General features: G+C 34.9%; 1 protein-coding gene across 4 annotated transcripts in view; it reads right to left on the reverse strand.

Annotated features, from left to right (window-relative positions):
* The window catches only part of LOC123311413 (diacylglycerol kinase eta), a 183,524-nt gene that overhangs the window by 132,908 nt on the left and 37,785 nt on the right, over positions 1–12,831 (reverse strand). Inside the window, exon 1 of one of the 4 annotated variants that reach the window (XM_044895336.1) lies at positions 3,930–4,299. The exons of the other annotated variants lie outside the window; for them this stretch is intronic. The gene's annotated coding sequence lies outside the window, so the exon portion shown is untranslated. Of the gene's footprint in view, positions 1–3,929; positions 4,300–12,831 lie in introns of those variants that run through there. 4 annotated transcript variants of the gene reach the window in all.

Below are 12,831 nucleotides of genomic sequence, written 5' to 3' on the forward strand. Positions count from 1 at the left end.
GTTCAGGTCCAGCAGGTATTAACCTTGATGCTGGGTGCTTCGGTAGCACAATCATCATGAAAACTCTAAATGGCTATATCTTTTTATCGGCCGAATAGGAAAAATTGGTATAGAAAAAAAGTGTTTCTTTTGACCTCAAGAATCTACTGTTGAAATATGTGTACGAGTCGAAGACTCTCCCTGTATATCTATATCTTAAAATAATCCATATTTTTGTATGTATCAGTTATACAATTATTTTTCGACATACCCTGTAAACATTTTTGAGTGAAATAAATTGAATAGAATTGAATTACAATGGAAAGAAAAACAAATTAGTGGCCATTGCGTTATGGTGGTCTTTTACGAGGAATATGAAACAGTTCTGAAGTTATTGATATGAACAATCTAGTTTCTTATTTTACGAAGCCTTCATTTCCAAAGAAAATTCATTTCATAGTAGCACCAGTGTCTGATTTTTCCAAAAACGCCGAACCGCAGTGCAAACAAAGAAAGTAAACTTAATCGAGAATTACATAATATGGCTTTTCGACAGTCGTAATTCTGTTTAGACTTGTGAAATTGTCAATAATCTGAAAAGGCAGAAATCGAGGAAAAAAAACCTTCACCCACCTGAAAATGCTATTGTGATAGCGAAACTTGTAGTGGTTTAAAAACTCATTTCGTGAAAAACGTATAATCGGTTGTAAATTCTATTTTTTATCGTCAACCCTACAACAACTAATTCTACTATCTCTGATAAGAGGACACCCTGTATAAGATAAGAAAAAGTATGAACAAAATCGATTTGCATCGATTCTCTTTGAAAACTTCGTAGTTCAAGATATTTCCGGTGTAGTGAATAGAATATTCAGCGTATAAGCACCGATTTAGATTAACTAGTCGCTTTCAAATTGATCACAAACATCTATCTAGGTACTGAATATACGAGATAAAATGATAATGAAAGCTACTGCGAATCTGCTCCGCCTGTCAATTCAGAGGATTTGGGGGCTGGTTTCAATGCAACAAAAGAAACAGGGATTGGTGAGAGCAGATAATTATGATGATATGGAATAGAGAAATATGAGTAATGCTGATGATTTGAAATCCAAATTGGAATAAACCCATAGAGAAGGCGATCCAAGGCAACTTTGGAATTTTGATCTAAAACGAGCTAAATCTAGTTTTAGCGAGAGTTTCAACAATTTTGTATTTATTCTCGTTGGGGTTGCAGTTGTGTTGATCTAATGCAAATAATACCGAAAGCATAGTACCTTCCCATCCTCAATGGGACGATGTTTCCTTTGGCATCCTGAATAATGATGTTAGTTTGTTTTTGGGAGTGAAATATTTGCTAGGAATAAAAATAGCTAGCTGTCTTCAGTTCAGCCCAGAATGTTTTTACTATTTATTCTCGAAAAAGAATGAAGTAGTTGTACCTATTTTTGAACCAGATGATCAATAGTTATTGCGGAAGTAGATTATTTTTATATCCTACATGAAATTTAAGCATTGAATCTATTCAAGTACAGAGCAGTTTTATCGTATTGTGTGCTCTCCAAATGGTTATGAAACAATTTCTGGCCTTTTTTATTCTTTTCATGCAACTCGCAGTTTCCAGCAAAAAAACACTATATGCTCCGAAAAATTCTTTTCGTATTTTCTTAATTATATTCTAATGAATAAAATTGGAGTGCCTTTCTGGCCTACTTTTTTGTGAAACACAAGTTTGCTTAATCAGATTTTGCATAACTGTTTCCGTTTATGAGATACAGGGCGATTTCGGAAATTGATACTTTTTGGACACCTCCTTTATCTCCGAAGTTATTAGGAATAATGCTGAGCTAAAAATTACTCTGATACAGAATTCTGCGTATCATTGTTTTTTTCGAGGTATGGTTTTGAAGATACGACATAAACCTTTATTTTTTTCAATGGAACACCCTGTATTTTATCACTTCGTTGAATTCGTTATTTTTTTCCTTAAAATGAAGTATAATATTATATAAGTAGGATGTCCAGAAATGCTAAAAAACACTAAAACATCACAAAATGATGATTTTTTGTTAGTGGGATATGAATTTCCCAAGTTTCAATGAGATGACTATTACTTTCGATTATTAAAAGTAATAAGTCATGGATGATACAAACATCCTTGTTATTATTATGGCTACTATGTATATTTGGAAGCATTGTTTCATGAAGCAGGCATTGGAGAGAAAAAACAAATCTGATCTAGCTGTCATCCCTAAAAATTAATTATTATAGCGTTTCAGAAACAACCGTCCCGAAGAACTTCGTGCATCAGCATTCCAGGATTTACAAAACCACCCTTTTATAATATTAAATGTAATCAGGCGTATTGAAAAGGTTTGACAATAATGTATTAGGGAGAATGGACAGCAATTTGAACAGTTTTAGTAAGATATTATGCAATGGTAAAAATTTGTATCAATGATAAATATTTTATTGGATATTCCTTCTGTATCTAATTTGTAAAATGATTGTTTGTATTATTTATTTGTTGCTACGATTTGTTTTCCGTGTTAGTGATGATTGTATTATCTTTGTTTGCTTACTCTCCTGTGGATAAAAATCACAAATAAAAATTATCCAATTGATTCTTCTTTTATACGTTAAATGCATGGCCCACTAACAAAAAAATCATCATTACGTGATGTTTTAGTGTTTTTTAACATTTCTGAACATCCTACCTATATAGTATTATACATCATTTTGAAGAAAAAAAAATAACGAATTCAACAAAGTAATAAAATACAGGTTGTTCCATTGAAAAAATATAGGTTTGTGTCGTATCTTCAAAACCATACCTCGAAAAAAAAACAATTCTACGCAGAATTCTGTATCAGAGTAATTTTTAGCTCAGCATTATTCCTAATAACTTCGGAGATAAAGGAGGTGTCCAAAAAGTATCAATTTCCGAAATCGCCCTGTATCTCATAAACGGAAACAGTTATGCAAAATCTGATAAGGCAAACTTGAGTTTCACAAAAATGTAGAACGAACGTGAAAACGGCAAGACTCTATCAAATAACAAGCGAGAAACCTGGCTGTCTCACCCAAAATGGGATGCACTGTACACATTGAAATTATTAAAAAAATCAATGTTTCTAAGTTTATTTGTCTTCAATTTCATTATGAAATTATATATAACTTTATCATTCTGATGTTGTGACAGTTATTAATGTTTTTTTTATTTTCATCTTGGAATTAGGAAAACGATTCACAAACGTTCGAGAAAATGAACGAATTTGGATTTTAGGGTTCCTTCTTCGGAGAAAATTGCAGAACTTCTGCACTATATAGTTTGAAATATATTTCGTTATAAGGCATTTAACATTGTTTTTCCAACTTCGAAATGCATATTTCATTGATTGCATCAAATAGGTGAATATTGTGTATTTCTCTTTCTGACGTTCTAAAAAATTCCAAAAATAGGCTTTCTCGCATAATTTCGAGTTTATGCGAATTATTGATATTTTTTCTTTGAATGTTTCAGAACAGAAGTCATATTAAGAATTAAAATTCATTGGAATAATTTTTCAAAGCCAATACAATCTATTTGCATGGCAGAATCATATACCTATGTTTCTATCGGAGTGATTCAGATTAAGGCAGTATGGTGAACTAGCAAACCAGTTTCATTCCAAACTTCTCGCTGGCACAAGTAGATAGGTAAATTCAAAATATTATGAATATAATATCTTCTGAAAAGCAAAGTTTCTCAGGAAGTTTTCCGTCTTCCACATCTCTCTCCGATAGGGTCGATGAGTAAAGGGCAAACATGTTTGCAATTTATGAATTTTTCATCACCTCGACACATTGGCTCACCAATAATTTTTTTTCGAAAGTACGCCCGAGGAAATTGAACAAATAAGGAACCCAAATTGTCTTCTGGAAAATCAGATATTTGCCTCTACTCTTACCTGTCATGATATCCAATCTACAGAAACTTTCGACGTTTTCTGGTGATGTAAACATTTGGATTGAACGCTCACATGTCTGCTAGAATCGCGCGTCCTAACTCGTTTGCAGACCGAAGCAGAATGAGCTTCCTCGCAGTCGCGATTGGCACTGAAATTTGGCTGAAAATTTCCTTCGCCACCAAGACCGAAGGATCGACCGTGTTGCCACGGTGCCTCGGCGGAAGAAGATTACAACCCGTAACGCTCAAAGTGGAGGGTGAACTTCCCCCTATTCTACTTTTCACCGTACCTTCTCCCCAATCGGCTTGAATGCCCTATGAAGATATCGGGGCGGTTGTTGTTTCCCTTAAAGTAGAAAATAATGCCCCGTTGCATTTGGGAGTAGACGCAGCGATTCTTATTCATATCAGGCTCGTATTGTTCAGAAAAAACCTTTGAAAACGAGTAGAATGAAAACAAAACACCTCCCGTGCTATGTCTGACAAGGTTGCTGCCAGGTTTGGACTCAAATTCACTGACAAAAAGCGAGAAGAACTATCAGTTCCCAATTTTGAGACCTGCTTATACCTCCATGACTCATGAGAGACCTGTATTGCCAATTGTCAGCGCTAAAACTAAAAGAAAAGGTATGCTTAATTATTTGTTAGTGTCTGCCACTTGGACTGAGGGTAGTGGGATTTTTTTAATAACGACCCTAACTTGTTGTGCAAAAAATACATAGACCTTTTGTTGCTGAGGATCATTTGGCATTGATGGGGCTCTTTATCATCAATTTTCTACATAGAATTTCACTATTTTATGCATTTTGAAGTCAATCACATTTCACTTGATTATTATTGCGGATATTGAGCAACTGCTTACCCCAACGGGCTAAAGAAGAAACCCTGCAAATCTCCACTGGTCTGCCAGCAGAAAAGGGGCTCCAAAGGGAAGGGAAACAGGGAACTAACCTTTCTTCTCTACCGGCTTCGTGGTTATCACCTCACTGATATAGAAGACACAAGGCACTCCACCCAAAGTTGCACAATATCACTCTGGTTTAATTAATATAGATGATTTCAACAAATTATAGATATTATAGAGGATTGCTTTGGGTTTTAGAGAAAAACTTTCGACGCATCCGACGATGATATTATTATTATTGTGATGATTGACAGACGAAGAGTTCCTTTTCCTGCCCGTAAGGTGTCACTAGCGACTGGGACAAAAACGCCTCATTCAGAGTAGGTAAGGAATGTTTAATGTTTTTGAAATGTTATCAAGAATATGCCTTCTTGGAAGCAATTGATGAATTATCTCAAATGAACATCACAATTACAAAAATGAATTAATATATCATCATCATTCAGGGTTCCAACGGTAGGACTATTCCATCGAGGAAGGGTTGAAGTAGTATGGTCAATAGACCATGGTTTCGGTGTTATTTAAACTCTTCAGACGAACACAACTAACACCTCGATGAAAAACGTCTCGGAATTCATGAACTCTTATTAATGCCAGTAGATGCTTGGAAGAAATAATAACAACCCAGAGCCGTATTGCAGGTGAAGATATTCAACTCAATCCCCGCCTACTAGCCCCAGAACAAACATAGATATTTGGGATCTGTCTGGATCAATTTCGATTATTCTAGCCTATAAGTGATATTTCATTTCATTTACCGAATATTCTTGTCCTGTTGTTATAGCCAGAGTGACACTAATCTCCAACTTTCATGAGAGAAATAATTTAATGATCAACAATGAAAATCAATTCAGCATGTAAAAGTCAAAACATACAGTGTGGGCGGTGTAGGTGTATGACGTGGTACTCATTTTGGTAAAGCACAACGAACAAATTGTGATTTGCGATATTGTCGCAAACTTTGGTATTTCAAATGTAACACCCCATATATTTCAACATTTTTTATTTATGTATAACGGCAGTTAGTTCGCTCTCTCTTCCTTGTCATGATGATGAAATTCTAATGATAAGATTACCCTTCTTCAGTTGCTCCTTCGCCATTTTGCAACAATGGTATATTGGTTACTCTCTTTCAAGTTCTCACGTCTTCACGTGATACATTCATATGAGGTTTTAAGGTTTTCAGATGCAATTCTTCATGGCTCATTCAGGCAAACAAACTTCAACGCATTTTGATTAGTAGTTTCACAATTCCAAACACTGTAGCAGAAACATAATTGTGCAGCAATGCGTTCTGTCCTTTTTTGTGAAGAAAACCAATTTTTGGAATGTCGTTTTTCATTCAAAAATGTGTGAATTAAATGACTAAAATTCATCAGAAATTTAATCTTACACACTGTTCCTACCATACCTATCCATATAGGTATCTTACTCTTCAGGATATCCCACGATAATCAGTTGTGAATTAGTTTCGAAATATTTTGCTCTCATTGAAGAGGCCGTTTAACTGTCCTGGAAAAAATGAATGAGGTCTTTAAATGCGTCATTGATTTCTGACGAAAAATGCTCTCCACAGAATATTTTTTTACTAATGTTTCGCTAGATATGGCGGTTGACAATCCCCACTACTTGCGGCAATTCGGCTATATGAGGTGAGCAATAACGCATGCTGTATGCCTCATCCTAAAATGTACAGGGTGTTTAAGAGAAAATCATTAAGGTCGACTAATCGAATTAAACAAAACTCAAGGTTTTCAAATTATGAGGATGTATTGATATCTAGTTAGCCTAGAGGCCTAAAACCAGTTCCATGCATAAGAAAAACATTGCGTTACCATAGCAACGAACAATAACTCAATAAAAGTGTCAGTGTGAAGTTTGAGGTCAAAAAAATAAACCAGAGTTACACAATAAATTGAAAGAAAGAAGATGTCTATCGAAATTGTGAAAATCGAAAAATTGGAGTATCGAGCCATCATCAATTACCGTTATTTAAAAGGCTTAAGAGGTAAGCAGATTTACAAAGATATGCTTAATACTCTTGGTGATCAATGGCCTTCGTATGCGACCGTGAAAAATTGGACTGCAAGCTTCAGAAGAGGTAAATTTTCCATTGAAGATAATGACCGATCGGGAAGGCCAGTTTCTTTGTCAGTCCCCGAAAATATCGATACAGTTCATGACATGATTTTATCAGACCGTCGAATTGGGCTAAAACGGATATCTCAAGCACTGAATATTTCATACGAACGCGTTCATCATATAGTTCACGCCAAATTGGACATAAGAAAAATTGCTGTAAAATGGATCCCCAAATGTTTGAATGTTAACCAAAAGCGATGCAGAAGCATCTCGTTCGATCTGTGCTCGATTTAAAAACGATGTAGACTTCTGAAACCGAATTGCTACTATGGATGAGTCTTGGGTACACTTCTACGATCCAGAAACAAAGCAACAATCGATGGAATTGCGACACTCTGGTTCTCCAAGACCTGCGAAGTTTCGTGTCAAAAAATTTGGAAAAGTTCTTGCTTAAGATTTTTGGGATTGCAGTGGAGTAATCATGATTGATTTTTTGGATAAGGGTAGAACAATAACTGGAGATTACTATTCGACATTACTGACCACTTTACGGAAAAAAATTCAAGAGAAAAGATGCGGAAAGCTATCCAAAGGTGTTTTGTTTTTGCAGGTCAACGCCTCTGCACACAAATCTCATGTTGCCATGCAAAAAATTCGTGATTTAGGGTTTGAATTACTAGAACACCCCCCTTATTCACCAGATTTGGGTCCATCCGACTATCATCTCTTTGCTCAACTGAAAAGAGTTTAAAAGGTCGTACATTTTCTTTCAACGAGGAAGTAATAAAAGCTGTAGAGGTCCGGTTTGCAGAGCAAGAAGAAACATTTTGTTTGAAAGGTCTAGAGACGTTGCGGTTCGCCGTAATAAATGTATCCAATTGAGGAGAATACGTTGAGTAATAAATTATTTTGACATTGAAATTTTGTTTGGTTCTATAGTAGGCCAAGAATTTTTCAATATATCCTCGTACAACCTATATTTTCGATTGTTTCAGTCGATTCCATATACATGTTATAAAATTAAGTCCCCCGCTGCGTCTGTCTGTCCGCTCGCGATAAAGTAGAAAAATACTGAACGAATTTTTATGCCGTATTCACCAACAGATATACATCAACAATGATTCATGCGGAAAGTTTAGCTGTACTATTTGTTGAGGTTTTGCGTCAATTGCTGTGATATCACTAAAAAATTTTCGAAAATGTCTGAATCAACCGCCCATTTTTGGGGTTTTGTGGACGACGCTGAATAAACTATGGAAGATAGAGAAAAAATACAGCGATATTTTGTTGTTGCCTTGAGATTACCTGTTTTTTTTTTGTTGTTTCTGTGATCGAATATCCGACGTTCAATTGTATTGAAGAACGAAAATAACGTCCAGTTTCATAATCAAATTTGAAGTCACTTTAAGCTTAACGCTTCCTTTAATGTCATTTTAAGTAGGGTTGAAGGAAGATTTAAAATTAAAGCGACTTTAGGTTCGATTATGAAACCGGCCGTAAGTGTTTCGGGGTATTTTCCTAAATTTCAAAATATATGTCATAAAAATCCTTATAACTCAAATATCTCGAAATATATTTTTTTCGAATTTTAACATATTGCATTTTGTCTGTATTCGATTACGAAAATTCTGATTTCAGAAGTGCTCTTGTGAACATTCTACGTCATTTTTACAATCCGGCAACGCCCATTTGTGTCAGTAATGGTCATGAAAGTTTTCTGATCACCATAGATGTAATAAATATCAAGTTTGATGATCACATTATTCACATTTGACAAGAAAAACACACAATGACACAAAATGTCATCGGTTTTAAGAAGGTAAAGACACAGATTACAGAAACAATTTTTTGTAATCTGTGGATATCTTCTTAATCGGTTCCAGTGTTGTCGAATTAACAAAAATTACTATATTTAAATAAAGGCATTCTACGTCACAAGCTTTCACATAGTCGAAGTTTCGAAGGGTGTATTTCTGAAATGTCTGAATTTTGAAGCGAATCTTTTACGTGTTGAATAACTAGTAGAAAAGGCTTTCCATAAATAATCTCAAATTCGGTTTTGGAGTTTTAGGAAACTTGCCCATTACAAATTAAGAGCGTTATATTTGGGGTAGCCATCATCCATCTACTGAAGGAATGAAATTCAATTGGTCCTCACACCATTAAGATGGCGCAGTAATGAAGTGATATTTTGTGAGGTGTGTTTTCTCTTCAAGAAGGTTTTCACTGTATGGATAAATTTCTTCTGAATATACTCGCCCTGCCAAGCGGCGGTCCATCCAAATATGGATTAAAAATGAGTCCACTGTCTTCTAAACTTCAATGAAAAGTGATTTGAAATTCGCTTAATTTCCTGCATCGTGCAAGCCATTCAAAAATTTTCTCCATATATAATGACGAGTTCCTGCATATGATAGATGGGGGATGTTTGATCGATTGTGCTGAAGGGGTTGTGTTAATTTAATGCAGGTCCATAATCGACAGAGAGATATACGGTGTAGATTAGGTCATATAAATTGAAATTAACAACTCTATTATGGGAAGGGCGAATAGACAAGTTGTGTACCTTGCATATTTGCTCAATATCAAACTGAACTGTCTTTTGATGAAAGAGGAAAACAAAATATTTCCGAAACACAATGAACCGGAAATTTCGTTATCTAAATGGATAGATCTATCATTTCCGGGAATTATTTGCTTCTTTGAATTCGGATAATTAATCATTTGACTTCTTTCTAGGGATTTTCTAATGAGCAATTTTCCATGAAAGTTCCTCATTGATTCCATAACAAATTGTAGCTATAGCTTCTCTAATTAAATCTTTATATTATCAACCAAACAACTCAACACTCGTATTCCCAGAAACTTCAATTTCATTGCCTGAGCATTATTGAACTATGGGATTGAATGATTTTTTGAAATATTCCGCAATATCACTTCAATTTAGGTTGAAAGATCCCAATCGGTGTTTTTGTCACGTCCAGATATTCCTCATTGGGTGATTCTATCTTATGCTAATCGTAAGGAACGATATATAAGACCTGGAAATTTTGAAGGAAAAATCAATTTCCGTTTGTGTCCTCAGTTCAGTAGTCCCAAGATTCTCAAATAATGATTTGAGTTTTGCCATATCCCCTGAGCATACACAAATCTCTGATGAGGGAAATTCGAAATTAATCACTTGAAAACACTTTCAAAATAGATTCTCAATAAATGTTGTCTGAGAGAATAATCGATGATGGTTGGCCTCAACATCTTTGAAAATAGACTTACAGCAAAAATGTTCAGCTTTTGGAATACATTTTGCCTGATTTGTTAGAAGATATACCCATATTATTTAATGTAATATTTCACCTGAATAGTTGACAAAAATATAAATAAGTATCTACATGAACACCAGTCAATTGAAAAAATCAAATTAAAATCTTTGAATCTTTTCATAATTATTCATTAAACCTGTAGGATGGTGCGGAGCAGAGTTTTTGGATTTTCTCGTTCTATTGCTTTTCTATGGTCATAAAATGAAGAAATCAAAATTAAAAATCAAGATTTATCAAACTATGAAATTGTATTCAATATCCAATATCGATATAGATAGATGAACATCACTCAAGAAAGAAAGCTAGAAAAAGCTACAGGTTTGGTCAATAGTACAAATGGGCTAGTTCTTTGATGGGCAAAATCCATTTTATGATTTTGGAATTATAGATTTCTGAATCATTATTTTGAAAAAATACAGAATCTATTGAACTGAAACTAAGTGATTATTTAGAATGCACCAGTCGCAAGTAAAAGCGTGCAAAAGCTCCTAGCTTCACTTTAATGCTTTCCTGATTTTCTTCTATTCAGATTGAGTGAAAAGTAACGCGCAAAATCCATATCTTCAGTGTTAACTATTTTGTGGAAAAATACTCGAACAGGTCAATTTTTATTTCAAATAACTTTTTATGCATACAACCCTTTTTTATTATGGAGATGAAATGGTTAAACTTGAATTTCAATTTTTTTCACTTATTGTCAGTTCGATCACAAACATTACCCATTTTCTCTGACTAGTATAATTCGTTGAAATACAAATGAGAAAATAGTAGGTGCTATATTTTGCTAGCTGTTGTATGCAATCTCATCTATATTTCTTTGTCTTTGTACGCTTTGTACATTATTCATTTCCTATTAAATTGTATAATACATATTACATACCTATATCTGGTGGACTATTTTTTTTTCTACATAATAGTATATACCAAAGATATTGATTTCGTGCGATACTTTGGACTCACTATGTGTTTACGTTTTATTCAAAGTTGTTCAGTTCACCACATCATACGTACGGGGAGTCCGGAAGACTTGCTCGGGTAGGACACTTGAACCACCTCAAATTATCAATTTTGGCCGCCTTCAGAAGAGTTCGGGAGTAAGAGGGTTGAACGTGATGATGTTGTTAGGAATTAAAAAATTAATAATTTTCGTTTGTTACCCTTGTAACGTGGTTACCTCGGAGAAAACTTATCTCGAGCGCCAGCTATTCTTTTTACTAGGAAGAATTAATTGATTAATTGTATTTCTCCAATGAAAAGAAACACAACCAGGGCGGATCTACTCGAGACTTTTATTCGCTACCCCAAGGGCTATAACGCTCCATGACTGATAGCGAAGAAAAGGTCTATCTTTAGCGCAACTACGGGATTTCACTGACGACGAGCGGTATCTCTTATTCTCTACCCCAAGGGCTTACGCGCTATGACTGATAGAAAAGAAGAAATTTCGGATTCAACACTTATAACGCGGAACGCGAACAGGGGGGTGGACGGGACCTTCCCTTCAGTACCCCAAGGGCTTACGCGCCATGACTGATAGCGAAGGGAAAAGTCATACTCGCGAAACAGAGTAAAGTACGATAAAATATAACAGAAAGCGATACAGTACAGCAGTGTCAAAGAAGTAACCGGTGTAGGTCTAATTAAGAAACTGAACGGTAAAGACGGGGACCTACCTCCTTTATTCCAGGCACTCGCGGAAAAGAAACGAAAACTAAAAATTAATTTCTAATAGCACCAATACTCGTAACACAAAATTATTGTTAAAATTGTTGAACGGCCTGTCGGGCACGCAATCAAAGTCGAATCGCAGAAAAAGTACGGAGCGTAAAATAACTAAAGAGACTGAAGTAACAGAGAATCAAAAGTCAAAAAGTGACCGTCGCGGGGGAAAATCTGCTTTTATAGGCAAATCCCCCCACACGCTAAAATCTGAAAATTCCAGAATGCGACAAGAATGAAAAACATCGTCAGCTCCGGTTTATCGCATATCAACATCAGAAATCTTCAACGGCATGCAAGAAAAACAACGTCAAACACAGATAAACGGTTTTTTACATTTACTCTGCCTATCGGAATGAATGTACTGAATATTTGAGAATTAAATATTTTCAAAGGCGGAAATATGAAATGAAAGGAATGCACTAAAATAAACTCGAATTTTCCTCAGAAAACTGGGATTCATTACACCCTATCTGAAAAGTTTAATAGGTGCGTGATGTTATTTAGTTTTATTGCTTTCATTGATTAATATTGTTTTACATACGATGAGCCTTTTCAATAATAGTTGTAAAAGTTTCAAGACAACATCTGTTGAATAGACTAAAAGGGAGTGCGAGAGACTTGACCCATGCTATGCTCGGGAGACATAATCAGTGGTCCAAGTTTCCAACACCGAGCTTGGATAATAGTTTGCTTCAAAAAAAATTTTATAATAGAAATAACTATAAAAAAATATACAAAGGTTCAAAAAAGTAAAAAAATAAGTGAGAGTGACTCTGAAATAGAAAATATTTATTTTTTTTATTTATTGAACATAGGAATACAAACAGGCATCTCAGCCCAACAAAGTACTCACATATTAATAATGACAGTATCAC

This window comes from Coccinella septempunctata, chromosome 4 (genome assembly GCF_907165205.1).
Source record: "Coccinella septempunctata chromosome 4, icCocSept1.1, whole genome shotgun sequence".
NCBI classification, from domain to species: domain Eukaryota; kingdom Metazoa; phylum Arthropoda; class Insecta; order Coleoptera; family Coccinellidae; genus Coccinella; species Coccinella septempunctata.